The following is a 15,627-nucleotide window of genomic DNA, read 5'->3' as shown; positions in this document are numbered from 1 at the left end:
AAACGGGACATGCTCGGATTCGCGGAAGCATCGCAGCCACGAGAATTTCCTTTAAATAAAACATCAATCTAAATTCATTCCAGGCGTCTAAGTTAGACTACATCGCCTTACTGATGAATAAGATCTAGTAGTGTGGGACCAGGACGAAACGCCGCGGCCGATCAAAAAAGCTTCGAGTCACTCCTTAGTGGACATAAATATTATTTTCGTAGAGACCGATCTACATATTAATAAAATAAAAAAAAAATAAAATAAATAAAATAAAATAAAATAATATTAATATAATAAAATATAATATAGCGTAAGGCAGTAACACGATCACGTGTATAACTTCCGGAAACCGCAAGGTCCCGAAAGAGAAAGGAATGTTATCAGAATTAATCCGAAGGAGGGATAATCTAAGAAACTCCTTGGAAGGAAAGGGCGTATAACTCACAAGTCGTGATATGCAATATTACTGTTGAGATCTTGTTTATTCAAAGTCTGGTGGACTATATTCTGTACAAAGGAATTGATACTTAGGATCTCTCTCCTTCTGCCCCACTATCGCAATTCAACCAATCCCGAAAGGGTATTGTCGACGGGCCAATCGCAAGGTATGGCCAATTGTGTGCGGTAATGGCGGGTGATCGGAGCGCCGCCAACGATGAGGCGCGAAACCTAAATTTATAATCTATGATTGAAGGAGCTATCTTACAATAGTATGAAATATAAGGTGTAGTAAAAAGAAATCTATTATTTTTGCATTAAATTGAAGGCTTTATTTAGCATAGTTAGAATGATCCGATTTAGGTCAAATATGCACCGTTTTGTTCGATAACTTGTTGCCATTTTGAAGGTAATTTCATTATGCCTCTCTCATAGAAACCCTCGTCCCTATTGGCAAAAAACTGGGACAGTCGATTTTCACAAGCTTCTCTTGAGGCGAATTTTTCACCAGCAAAATCATTCGCCATAGACAGGAACAGGTGGTAATCACTTGGTGCCAGGTCCGGACTATAAGGTGGATGCATAAGAACCTCCCAACCAAGCTCCCGGAGCTTCTGGCGAGTCACTATCGATGTGTGTGGCCTGGCGTTGTCTTGATGGAACACAATTCCTCTCCTATTGGCCAAAGCTGGCCGCTTCTGGGCGATTGCTTCTTTCAGACGGTCCAATTGTTGACAGTACAGGTCCGAATTAAGAGTTTGGCCGTAGGGGAACAGCTCATAGTAGATGATTCCCTGCCAATCCCACCAAACACACAGCAAAACCTTCCTGATCGTCAATCCTGGCTTGGCCACCGTTTGCGCCGGCTCATCGCGATTCGACCACGACCGTTTTCGCTTGAAATTGTCGTAAGTGACCCACTTTTCATCACCAGTAACCATTCGCTTCAGAAATGGGTCGATTTTGTTGCGATTCAGCAGCGATTCGCAGATGGAAATTCGGTCCATGAGGTTTTTTTGCGTTAACTCGTGTGGCACCCATACATCGAGCTTCTTTTTGTATCCAGCCTTATTTAAATGGTTCCAAACGGTTTTTTGTGCAATGTTTAGCTCCTGGGCAATCGAAACAGTGCTTACATGACGGTCGGACTCGACGATTTCCATTATTTTATCGACATTTTCGACAATTGGCCTTCCAGAGCGTGGTGCATCTTTGACATCAAAATTACCGGAACGGAATCGACGAAACCAAAATTGCGCGATATTGACTGTTACAATATCAGGACCATAAACACTATTCACATTTTTAGCCGCCTGGCTTGCGTTTTCGCCTTTATCGAAGAAAAACTGTAAAATATGGCGTATTTTCTCTTTGTTGTATCCATCTTTGACACGCGCTCAAACAATACTGACTCAAGCAATCACAAAACTGTCTCAGAAGTTTTTTTAGTACGAAATCTCATCTTTCTAACGCCATTTGGCGTAACCCGATCGCACTTATACAACGCGAGATACAGATTACTAAAGCCATCTATTGGAAAAATAATAGATTTCTTTTTACTACACCTAATAATACAACTTTTATATTTATTAAAAACGCATTTATTTTGTATAAAAGTGCTTTTCAAATAATCGAGGTAACAAAAAACAGTCTTGTAGTCTTTTATTACTTTTTTTTATTATATTCATTTTTTTACATCTGAGAAGGGTTCAATCCAGCAGCCGAAACTTGTTTGTTTTATATATTAATATACGCCGTTCTACTTCTTATTTTATGTATTTATGACTAATATCGTTAATTAAATGTATTATGCGTCGACTCTTTTTCGCCATTCACTTTGTTTATTTTAAAGATATAGATTTCTAATGCTAAATCTTTTCTCTATCGAATGGTATAATTGCCAATTTTATTTAAAAAATAGAATATATATAAATTTGTGTTAAAAATATGACTGTACTTTCATTGTAATCGCGCAATGATAATAAGATTTTATTAAGATCGACATAAAATTAAATACTTAAGTATAAGCATATTCAAGCCTATGACGGTCAAAGCTAGATCTTCTAAATGCCTAAATAATTCACAATGAATTATCTATATCCTATATATGCATATATACCATAATTTTGTAGTTATTCAAATTGTTCGTCGAAATTTTTCCGGAATTTAGCTTTGACCGTCATATTCTTGAATATGCTTATACTTAAGTTTTTCATTGCACAATAGTTATAGAAGGAAAGTAATGTTATATTTTTAGCTCAAATGCATATATATTCTATTTTTTTTTAAATTGACATTTATATCACTTGATAGAGTAACATTTCAGCTTTAGACGCAGAAATTGCATGGTTATATTGTTCTATAAATAAACAAAATATTTCGGATTGAAACTCTCGACAGTGTTTAAATTTTTGTGTATAAAAATTTATAATTACAGACGTACGTATTGTTACGTCCGGCGGACTCACGCGACTCTTTTCTTTCATAAAGATCTCGAATTCCTCGAAGCTCTAAAATTTTATATTCTTTCCTTTTTTATTTTTCATCTTAAAAACTAAGAATCCGTTATCTCCTCATGAATGTCGCTCCGAGATAAAAATCAATATGTATGGAAAGCGTAAGACTGATTAACGCCAAGATTAACGATCAAGTCGCGAAACGATTCTCGCGAATTCGTAATTATAAAATTTAAGAAACGGCACGCGACGTTCAGGGGTAGATTCTGGGTGGTCCCGTGGTGACGATGCATCCGCGACTTTTCGGCGCCCGAGACGTACGTTTCCCCATAAATCTCAGAGTCATAAAATTTTGGAGTTTCACTTTCCCACTCTACCGATTCCTGTCAACATCCTTTCCTCCCCCAAAATCTTGACCAATCTAAGAGCGAAAGAAAATCCTACTCCCAGCTAACGAAACCTATTCCACCAATCCAAATTTGAGTAATCTGGGGCGATTAGTATAAAAATCGCGATTTCGCAACTCCCGTGTCAGTTAGATGGCAGAACATATAGACAGTCAGTTAGATAGCAGAACATATAGACAGTCAGTTAGATAGCAGAACATATAGACAGTCAGATAGATAGCAGAGCAGATTTTTCTCGAAGTCCGGAGCAATCGAGCGATAAGTCGCGATAATCAAAATTCGTAAAATCAGTGAGTTGGTCGCGAAACTTTAAGTTCGGATAGAATCAGTGTGAACAAATTCTACCATCGGGATTCACCCCAAATCAACAGCCAGTATCTTGATCGAGGAAGTCCGTTCAACATACACAACATCCGACGCCACCTTCTCTGCGGTTGGGCCCTACATCACCAGTAAGTTCACATTATTTAACATCAAGTGGTCCCCCCCCCCGTCTTTCCCTCTTGCTTTTTGGGACCCATTAAAAACAATAAAATTTCTAGTGCGTTCACGCCGTCCATTCGCCCCTCGTCGCCGCCACCTGACGAGAACCGCCCGCCGATCGCGCCGATTCGCCGCCCGCGTCCGGATTTCTCATCAAGCCCAACCGACAGTATCGGAACCGATTCCCCTTATTCAATTCCCCATAGATACTCTATCTCCACCCCTCGAAATTTCCTATTCCCCGATTTCGAACTCATCCCCTATTCCTCCCGCTACTTTCCCCCCGCATCCACCATCACCCCCTCAGGTTGATACCACTCCCTCGATCCTACACCATGGGTATTCTCCCGCTGCTCCCTTCCCCCATCTTTTCCACGATGCCCAGGAACTCTTAGAGTACATGGTGCACTCCACCTCCTCCAACCAAGATTTGGTCGTCGTGAGGATTCCAGGATCCGACGGCCTTTTCTCGGTCCCAGTGGCGTCCCTCGTCCCCCTCGACCTTTTCTCTCTCAACCCATATGATCCTAGCCTGTACTAATAGCACCCTTCCCCCCTTTCTTCTTCCCAAATCCACTCACCTCTTTCCCTATTTATACTCTCTTTACTCTCCCCTCATTTTCTCCTCCCTTCCATTCTTCTATAACACCACACACACACTCACACACACACACACACACACACACACACACACACACACACACACACACACACACACACACACACACACACACACACACACTCTCGAGTACATTTAATAAAAAAAAACGAAAATTGTATTATTTACCTGATAAAATTATATTTATATTTTTTTTGTAATTCAAAAATGTATAACTCCAGTTTTTATTTCTTCTTAATTATACTATTATAAAATTTACTTCCCGGTAATTTATTTAAACTAGACCCCTCCTCGTATTCTTAAGCACGCCCGCGATTGCACTTAGCCTTCTCCCCGGTCACTCGGATTAAGTTCCATGACCGAAAGTCAAGGCATACGGCCGTATTGGCACAGCTGGCGTTAAAGTGCGCCCCCCTCTCGGCCCACTGACCCAGTTTGGGCCGTTTTTCAAAGTACGTCCGACTGGTGTCCGTTTAGCGGAGCACGAGCAGAGGATTCCGCTTCGTCCTCCGTTCGACCCCCGGCTCGTTAGGAGCCTCAGGACGAAGCGAAGCGCCTCCCGATTTGCGTCGGTCCTCCCCCACGGCTCCCTTGCGGTCCGGAGCCCGGACACGACCAAATCGGTCTAACAATTCGGTTCCTCGTTACGTTCACCCCCTCAGCTCCGCATGCGCGCGGAGCTTGGACGTAATAGTATAATTAACTAGCTTTGCTCATCAGCTCTTCTTTCAATTTATGTTGTTAACAAAATATATTGTTTCCTTATTTTATTAAACACTTAATTTTTGCGTCGCAATGAAACTTATAATTACATTTTAAATATTTACAGTACTTATAAAAAAAAATTTTAGATTAATTTTGTCATTATATGTTTTTAAAATTTTAGTATTGCAATAAAAAGATAATAACAAATAAAGTAAATAAATTATAAAAATGTGTTTAATAAAAATAAAATACTTGAAATACAACTTAATTCATATGTGTATATAGTTTATGTAAAATAAATATTAACACATTTGTAAAAATATAATATAACCTTAATGTTAATACTTTTAAGCGAAATAAATATTACGCGTATGTAAGATTGCAGAGATGAATATTTCTGATGCACAATTTGTGAATGTAGCACGATTATTTGAACCAAGTATCGATTTATCATCTGAAGTTGAAAAGTGAACGTATTATCCTCAGAAAAGTGGTCGTATTACCATCAGAGCTATGTAGTTTACACTTTGTCAGGGGACACTAATGCGCGGCAGCATTTTGCAATTACAAGTTTTAGACTGGCATGTCCTCTCTCAGGTTTCTCTTTGCTGGTAGATACTTCGTAATCTATAACTGGGGGCTTATTACGGTTCTTGAAACGAGGTGAAAATTACGAAAGTGATCAAATTTCCTAGAATATTTATAACTTTATTGGTTAACACCTAATGAGTTGTTTATTTTTGTAATTTTTACTTCGTCTAAAGAACCGTAATAAACCCCCTGAATGAAGGAATATTCTTCTAACCTTTGATAAGCAAGATAAATAAATTAAACTGACAGAACTATACAGATTCTTGTAGCAAAATTAAAATTATAAATTTATAAAATGTAAATCTAAATAATTAAAATATAACAATAAATTTCCGCAAAAATATAATTATTAATTTTCAGGAAAACATAGATAGAGATAAAGTTCGAACTTTGTTGTTATTGTATTAACAACATCCATGTTTATACATTGTAAAATCTGTGGATTATCATAATTGTATAAAAAGAGAAAAATTTTACAAATAATATGCGATCAGTATACAAAGATCACAAACAACCAATAACAATAGAAATTGCAAAAGATAATCAATAATTTAAGATCACAATATTTAAATTATGTTAACAAGATTAAACAATCAAAAGCAAGCTCCTGCCGTCCATTGCACCGATGTAGTTTGGCACATTCCATTGTCTCAAATAATTGTCAGCAACATGATTTTATTTTTTTTCAATATCTGAAATCTAAAATATTATGTATGTAAATATTATTTTAAATATTTATAGTATATTCGATACAAGGAAATAAAAATTATAATTTTAATAGTTACTTTTAAATATTCATCTTTTAGTATTTTATAGATAACTCTAAAGCCTTAAACACAATGTGAAGGAGTAGTAATAGCGATAAGAATAACATGATTTCAATCTATCAGAAATCAAATACACTGGAATATACACTTTCTGATAGGTTGAAATCGTGTTATTCCTATCGCTATTCCTTCGTATTGTGTTGAAAGTTTAACTGTTTCAGGAATGAAACGTGATAAAATACAAGCTAGTACTTTTGTTGCAAATTCCATGCTGCGAAAAGATTCCCCAGTAGCTAAGAATCTTATGGCACATTCGGTACATATACACTGACATGGTATCCTGTCACTCCAACAAACGAGGATTGAAATAAATTGAAATGGATTCAGCTTTTCAGAAATATTGATTCACGAATGTTAAAATGAATGTTTTTCAATCTTGAATGTATTTTTATTCATTTATAGGAATTGCATGGAGCATATTTCTAATTTTTCAATCTGAAAATAATATTAGCTTTTTCTATGAATTGTGAATACTGTTTAATTCAAATTTTTGAATAGGAAATCAGTTTTTCAATCTAATTGCATTCAATTGAATCTAATTGAATCCAAAAAAGTATTCGCTATTTAAAATACGCATTCAGATAGAAAAAAATTTTAATCCATTTTAATCCTTCGTTTGCTGGGACGATGCTGCTCTGACACGGTGCTACCCTAACACGATGCAAGTGCAGAACTACACTGGATTAATGTAACCTGGTGCAGAATTAAGTTTGAAACCAATAACATATGTTACAACTAATGATAATAACCATAAATATTTTCATTATCAAAAGTATTTGTTTTTTATCATATATAATTATATACTTCTTTGTCCGAGTATTCATTTACGAGTATTCATTCATAATTTTTAATTTTTGACCTTTCTTCTTTTATTACACACATATAACATATCTTCTATTTCATCATCACTACTACTTGTTTCTAATAATTCATTTATAATAAATTTTAGTCTTTCTTTATCCACCATTTTGTAATTTTTTGCTGCCTTTTGTTTAAACACTAAACTGCACTGACAAAAATGTTAGTGCAACATTTTTTGAACTCGTTCGGTTCATTCGGTTGGTCCGAATACAAATTCAGGAGCTCGATTGTGTATTTTGAAATGAAGTGAAAATTACAAAAGTGACCAATGATTACTAGGTATTGACCAATTAAATTATGAATATTCTAGTGAATTTGTTCTTTTGTAATTTTCACCTTATTCCATGATATATGATCGACCTCTAGCATTATAGGTTGGGTCGGTTGGGTCAGTTTTCATTTGCCAAATATGACAACTTGAACGCACTGATGCACACAATTCGAATGCATGGCACCGAAAAAGTTCGCACTTAGTGAGCACTAGTGCAATCTACCGAATATGCGATTACTGTCATTAGAGTCAAGGATAGCAGAATTTGAATTACAGAATGGATTTTTGCATAACTGTTACGTCCGCGCGCATGCGGAGCTGAGGGGGTGAACGTAACGAGGAACCGAATTGTTAGACCGATTTGGTCGTGTCCGGGCTCCGGACCTCAAGGGAGCCGTGGGGAAGGACCGACGCAAATCGGGAGGCGCTTCGCTTCGTCCTGAGGCTCCTAACGAGCCGGGGGTTGAACGGAGGACGAAGCGGAAACCTCTGCTCGTGCTCCGCTAAACGGACACACGAGTCGGACGTACTTTGAAAAAGGGCCCAAACTGGGTCAGTGTGCCGAGATGGGGCGCACTTTAATGCCAGCTGTGCCAGTACGGCCGTATGCCTTGATTTTCGGTCATGGAACTTAATCCGAGTGATCGGGGAGAAGGCTAAGTGCAATCGCGGGAGAGCTTAAGAATACGAGGAGAGATTATATTAGAAAAAAAAACTACTGAGGAGTTAATTTAATAATAGTATAATATAATAAAATACAATATTGATCATACATTTTGAATAAAAATAAAAGAAAATAAATACGATAAGAATAATACAATTTTAATAATTATGAGTTGTACATGTGTAAGTACGTGTGTGCGCGTGTGTGTATGAAATATATCGTGGCAGAATGGAAGGGAGGAGTTACGGAGAGAATAGCGAATAAAAAGGAAAGGGGTTTTGGCGAATGGATTTAAGAAGAAAAAAGGGGTGCTATTAGTACAAGCTAGGATCATAAGGATTGAGAGAGAAAAGGTCGAGGGGGACGAGGGACGCCACTGGGACCGAGAAAAGGCCGTCGGATCCTGGAATCCTCACGACGACCAAATCTTGGTTGGAGGGGGTGGAGTGCACCATGTACTCTAAGAGTTCCTGGGCATCGTGGAAAAGATGGGGGAAGGGAGCAGCGGGAGAATAGCCATGGTGTAGGATCGAGGGAGTGGTATCAACCTGAGGGGGTGATGGTGGATGCGGGGGGAAATTGGCAGAAGGAATAGGGGATGGATTCGAAATTGGGGAATAGGAAATTTCGAGGGGTGGAGATAGAGTAGTTATGGGGAATTGAATAAGGGGAATCGGTTCCGATACTGTCGGTTGGGTCTGGTGAGAAATCCGGGCGCGGGCGGCGAATCGGCGCGATCGGGCGGTTCTCGTCAGGCGACGGCGACGAGGGGCGAATGGACGGGGTGAACGCACTAGAAAATTTATGTTTTTAATGGGTCCCCAAAGAGAGAGAAAAAAAGGGGGGGGACGTGAAGGGACCACTTAATGTAAATAATTGAAAGCTTACTGGTGATGTGGGGCCCAACCGCAGAGAAGGTGGCGTCGGATGTTGTAGGTTGAATGGACTTCCTCGATCAAGGCTGTTGATTTGGGGTGATTCCCGATGATAGAATTGGTTGCACTGATTCTATTAAACTTGGATAACGCGACCAACTCACTGACTTTATTTTAACTTTGATTAATTCGACCGACTCACTGTGCTTATCAGAACAAGTAAAATTCCGAAACTCCGGTTAGAGAAGAATTTGCTGTCTATCTGTTCTGCTAACTTTCTGTTCTGCTATCTATCTGACTATCTATCTGACTCAGGGGTTGCGGAATCGCGATTTTTATACTAATCGCCCCAGATTACTCAAATTTGGATTGGTGGAATAGGTTTCGTTAGCTGGGAGTAGGATTTTCTTTCGCTCTTAGATTGGTCAAGATTTTGGGGGAGGAAAGGATGTTGACAGGAATCGGTAGAGTGGGAAAGTGAAACTCCAAAATTTTATGACCCTGAGATTTATGGGGAAACGTACGTCTCGGGCGCCGAAAAGTCGCGGATGCATCGTCGCCACGGGACCACCCAGAATCTACCCCTGAACGTCGCGTGCCGTTTCTTAAATTTTATAATTACGAATTCGCGAGAATCGTTCGCGACTTGATCGTTAATCTTGGCGTTAATCAGTCTTACGCTTTCCGTACATATTGATTTTTATCTCGGAGCAACATTCATGAGGAGATAACGGATTCTTAGTTTTTAAGATAAAAAATAAAAAAGGAAAGAATATAAAATTTTAGAGCTTCGAGGAATTCGAGATCTTTATGAAAGAAAAGAGTCGCGTGAGTCCGCCGGACGTAACATAACTATATCTTGTTTTTGAATATATGGAGATACTTTATCCAACAGATTGTTGAATATTGAAAATCCATTCTGAAGAATCTACAAAAAATATTCTATATTTTCATAGATAAGTTGAGTGCTAAGTGAATAGACCTCTTAATTCGAATTCTCTTCGTACAATCCACTCTTTTGTCTATCACTTCCATTGTCGGTTTTATAATTATATTCTCCGTTTGTATTTCTTATTCTTTTTGTTGTTCCACATAGCGAAAGCTGCAAGAGTCAGCAATCTTTTTAATTTTGTTTACCTTGTTGAGTTATTCATGTTCCAACTAACATTGTGAACAGGTTATGTACATTAGTTCTCTTCAATTAAAAGCAGTTCGTATTTTGATTTAACGTATATTAATAATTTTTAATAGTTAAAAAATATTTTTAGTTTTGTCTATTATATTTCCCAAATAATCAAAATAAATTAAAATTTACTCTGACCTGAAGGAACATTGATACTGGATATGCTCTGTTTCATGTATCTTTCATTCTAATTATTTATAACTAAATGATTTCAAACTTTTGTTGTATCAAACGGAACAAACTTATTATAAATAAATAATTAGAAATTAATTCAGACTATTGAGAGCTTAAATGTGACGCAGTTATCCGAGCGTTATATGTGAATTGTATTTCTTAGATCTTACATGTATTTGTACAAAATTGAACGTTTCGGCTCTGTTCATTATCAGCGATATTCAAATATTAGTTTCAACATTCGCAATTGCAATCGTGTTCAATTCCAAGAATGCAGCATAGAGAGTCTTTTTAATACCTTAATGTTGATTATAAATTATGACTTTTTCTTCAGTTGGAAAATGGCGCGTCTCTAATCAATATTTATAAATTATTAAGTAAATCCATTAAAAAAGGAAAGTATGTAAAGGAAAGCACATTCGTACTAAACGATCCCTCGAGATTTAAAATATTTATATAAATATAAATTTATATAAATATTAATATAAATTACGACTTGTGGCAGCTAACATCATATGTTACTCAAATAACGCTATCTACAGTCATCAAAGTACAACGATTTCTATTTCAGGATTTGAGCCGGTATTCATAGTCGATTCTTATTTCAAGACCGTTTTAAGTAATGACTTAAGATGCTAATGCGACCCTCTGATTGGTTCTCAAGATTGAAGGTCATGGCACATAGGCTTTCCGTAACAGTAACCATAAGACGTATCGGGGTTCCATACAATAAAAGGAACAGAGAACAGAGAATAAGAATTTCAACCTATCAGAAATCATATATTGTGGACAGTTTCTAATAGGTTCTAATAGGTTGAAATTCTTATTTTCTGTTCTCTGTTCCTTTTATTGTGCGGAACCTCTAAAAATCACCCAATTAGAATTAAGAATTCAAAAAAATTTTCGACTGATTGGCTCATTCTTACTGTACTTTTTACGGTTAGACGGGGCGCACATACTCTTGCATAACGTATAACACTTAATGTATAAGAAAATGAACCAATCAAAGTCCTTTATTTCCTTCCTTTCCATAAAATAAGGGATTTTTATTGGTTTATTTTCTTATGCCTCATGTTTTATGTGTTATGCAAAAGTCTGTGCTCTGCGCTTTATGGCCGCAGCATAGACTCTTGCATAACGCATAATGCATAATGCAATCAACCAATCGAAATTCTTCTTTTCTATGAAATGGCAGGAAAGGAAAGATTCTGATTAGTTAATTCGCTTATGCGCTATGCGTTATGCAAAGGTCTGTGCTACGGCCATTAGCCCGGATCTTCATACGGCAACAGCGCTTTGACATCGAACGCTGATTGATGAAAAACGGGTGATGGAGGTAAATTTTATCTTCACAACCGGCTTTTCACCAATCAGCGCTCTGTGTCAAAGCGCTGTTGTCTGTATGAGGATCCAGACTTACGGAAAGTTATACCATGGCTTTGAACTTAAGACGGTCTTGAGTATGAAAACTGACTATGAATATCGGCCTTGGATCGTGAACTCGGACGGATTTTTAGCATCATGGACACAAAGCTTAAAAAGGGTTACTTACTGGCCTAGTTTACATCGTGCATTTGATACAAGTACTAACTAGTAACTATTAAGTTATTTTAATTTCAACAATATATTTAAAAAATGATGTATTAAACTGGTACAATATACATCATAATAATTAATAAAATACATATATCATGTATATGTTTCAACATATCGCTGAAATTAAGATCATTCAATAGAAAGTTACTACTCGTATCAAGTGCACGATGGAAACTAGGCCTTTCTTTTTGCCTATAGGTCATTTTTTATTGCTGTATTCTGAACCGGTGCAATAAGTTGAAGTGAAACAAACGTATACTTGGATGCGTTCCGAGTTACGCATAAAGCGCATGATGCATTATTTGTTGTTTATCAAATAATAAAGAAAGATAAAACGATATACCGTACGCTTCATGTATAACTTAGAACGCATCCCTCACTTCAACTTATTGCACTGTGTGTACTAGTTCAGAAAGTGCAGCAATAAAAAACAGACCGTATGTCATTAATTATTATAGCTACCAAATACAAACAGTGTCATGTTGTGCCTGGTTGTACTACATCGAAGATCTTGAATTTCGGCTGTCATTAAATTGTCACGAACGATTAGCGGAATTTCGACACATGGCAACGCGTAACATAGATGTAATTCTAAATCAGCTGGGATGGCAGGACGGCTTCCGAATTCCTATAGCTAACGAGGAAAACAAATGTTTGGAGGAAGAAGTAAATTTAAGATACGATTCGGATATTTAGCTCACGACTTCAACCGGTCTGATATAAACTCTATTAGCGATTAATTCAATCAGCAGAAGCCTAGCATTGTTCAAAACAGCAAAACTCTACGATTTGTTAATCTATCTTTTTTTCTATATATAAAATGAAAAATTAATAATTCTTATTTTCTGTGTTAACAAAGTATTACTATTACTTGCAATTGATTAGTTAATCGCGGTTTTGTAATTGATTGAAATCCCTTTATAAAAATAGTTCTTTTCTTGACTTAGAAGAATTGATTGCCGTTGAAACAATTTTTCAGTAAAAATATATATGCAATAGTGCGTTTACCTATGAACTTTTGACTCTCAAGTTCTAGAGCACCGAAACGTCAGAGGCGCCAAAAAAGAACAAAGAAATTAGATAATTTTAAAGACATGAGGTGTTTTTCAATAATGTACACAGTGTAACAGAGTGTTTTCTAACAATGTATACAAATGACACTGTTACACTGCTCAACACTGTAAAAGGCTGTTTTCTAGCTAGGATGTAGAGACGTTACATTGTGTTCTATTTAATTATTATTATATTAAGCAGAGGATGACTCAAATTCGGAGTCAAAACGCTCTTTAAATCTTATTGTAATTAAATGTAATTTCGCTTCAAAAACAACTTGCGTTTGTCTCCTATTACATTGAATGATTTCTTTATTTAGATTTAAATCAAAGGAGTCTTTTAATATTTAACATTTTAGGTTAAATTATTTTATTATCTTACACAAAGTGTTCCAACTATGACAGTGTTACACTGTTCGACACTGTCAAAAGCTAAGTACAAGCGTGTAAAATATGTCGATGACCAACTTTTCAAAAAGTTATTTGGTAGCCTTATTGCGTACTTGCAATAAAATTTTCAAATATCGCCAATTCTGAAAAAATTATAACAAATCTAAATAAAAATCATAAATCTATTATTGATACGCTAAATATAATTATAAGAGTAAGAATGGAAGACTGTAAGGCATTCTAGTGTTATACTATGAAACTAAACTACATTTCAATAAGTATCTTATACAGTGGAATACAGTCTCTGTGTTCTAGCTGAAAAACTTTACAGTGTTGAGCAGTGTAACACTGGCTGTTTTCCAGCTAGAACACAGAGATATTACGTTGTGTTCCACTGTGTACTTGTTGGAATGCAGTTTAGTTTCATAGTGACATCAGAATGCCTTACAGTCTTCCATTCTTACTTTTATAATTATATTTAGCGTATCAATAATAGATTTATGATTTTTATTTAGATTTGTTATAATTTTTTCAGAATTGGCGATATTTGAAAATTTTATTGCAAGTACGCAATAAGGCTACCAAATAACTTTTTGAAAAGTTGGTCATCGACATATTTTACACGCTTGTACTTAGCTTTTGACAGTGTCGAACAGTGTAACACTGTCATAGTTGGAACACTTTGTGTAAGATAATAAAATAATTTAACCTAAAATGTTAAATATTAAAAGACTCCTTTGATTTAAATCTAAATAAAGAAATCATTCAATGTAATAGGAGACAAACGCAAGTTGTTTTTGAAGCGAAATTACATTTAATTACAATAAGATTTAAAGAGCGTTTTGACTCCGAATTTGAGTCATCCTCCGCTTAATATAATAATAATTAAATAATACCGCATATTATAAACACGCAAACATCGCCGAAATATTTCGATGGTATATCGAATGTGACCCAACCAGTAAGGACTCCGTTTGATTTCTATTGCCTTGAATGATTTTCTTATTTAACTTCATGTAAGACACAGTGTAGGAGCTCCGCACAATACAAGGACCAAGGAACAGAGAACAGAGAATAAGAATTTCAACCTATCAGAAATCATGTATTGTGGAATATACAGTTTCTGATAGGTTGAAATTTTTGTTCTCTGTTCCTTTTATTGTGAAGTTCCTTATTGTCACCTGTGTATGTAATTGGAAAACACTCAAAAGCTAAGTACAAGCGTGTAAAATATGTCAATGTTACCAACTTTTCGAAAAGTTATTTGATAGCCGTACTTATTTTGCAATAAAACTTTCAATTAAAAAATCGTCAATTCTGAAAAAATTATAATTTAAGTCTAAATAAAAATTATAAATCTATTATTGATACGCTAAATATAATTATAAAACTAAGAATGGAAGATTACAATGCATTCTGGTGTTACACTATAAAATTAAACTGCGTTCCAATAAATATCTTTCACAATGGAACATAGTGTAAGTAGTTTTGTGTCCTAGCTGGAAAACAGTCGTGTCTTGCATATTCATACTTTGGATACTCATATTCTGTACATGTCTACCGGCAGTCAGTGTCGTTAAGTAACGACAGCCAATGAGAATCGAGCTTTTTTCCTAGTCTTTGTCGTTGACTATGGTTAGTTATCGACACCGATAACTGCCAGTAGACATGAACAGAATATGGATCCTGCTCCTGTATTCTGTAACTCGTTATGCAGTATGAGTTCATAACGACAGTTGAGTAGCTTTTTCACTACATAAAATATCTGCGCAACTGTTGTTATGAGCACATAACGATTGCACGAGTTACAGAATATAGGGGCTGGGAAGCTTTTCAATAAGCAATACTGTATAACACAATGATTGTTTCATTTTTGTTTAATATTAACAATTAACAAGGATATAATAATTCACTGTGTTGTACTTTGTCATTTGTCTATATTGTTGGAAAACACGGACTGCACCATCGTGTAAATTGATGAATGGAAATGAAAAAAATAGTACATGAAGAGGTCAGTCTCTATCTCTTTCTAATCGACCAATTA

The sequence above is a fragment of the Trachymyrmex septentrionalis genome, unplaced genomic scaffold, assembly GCF_001594115.1.
Source record: "Trachymyrmex septentrionalis isolate Tsep2-gDNA-1 unplaced genomic scaffold, Tsep1.0 scaffold146, whole genome shotgun sequence".
NCBI lineage: Eukaryota > Metazoa > Arthropoda > Insecta > Hymenoptera > Formicidae > Trachymyrmex > Trachymyrmex septentrionalis.
This window is presented reverse-complemented; position numbering follows the sequence as displayed.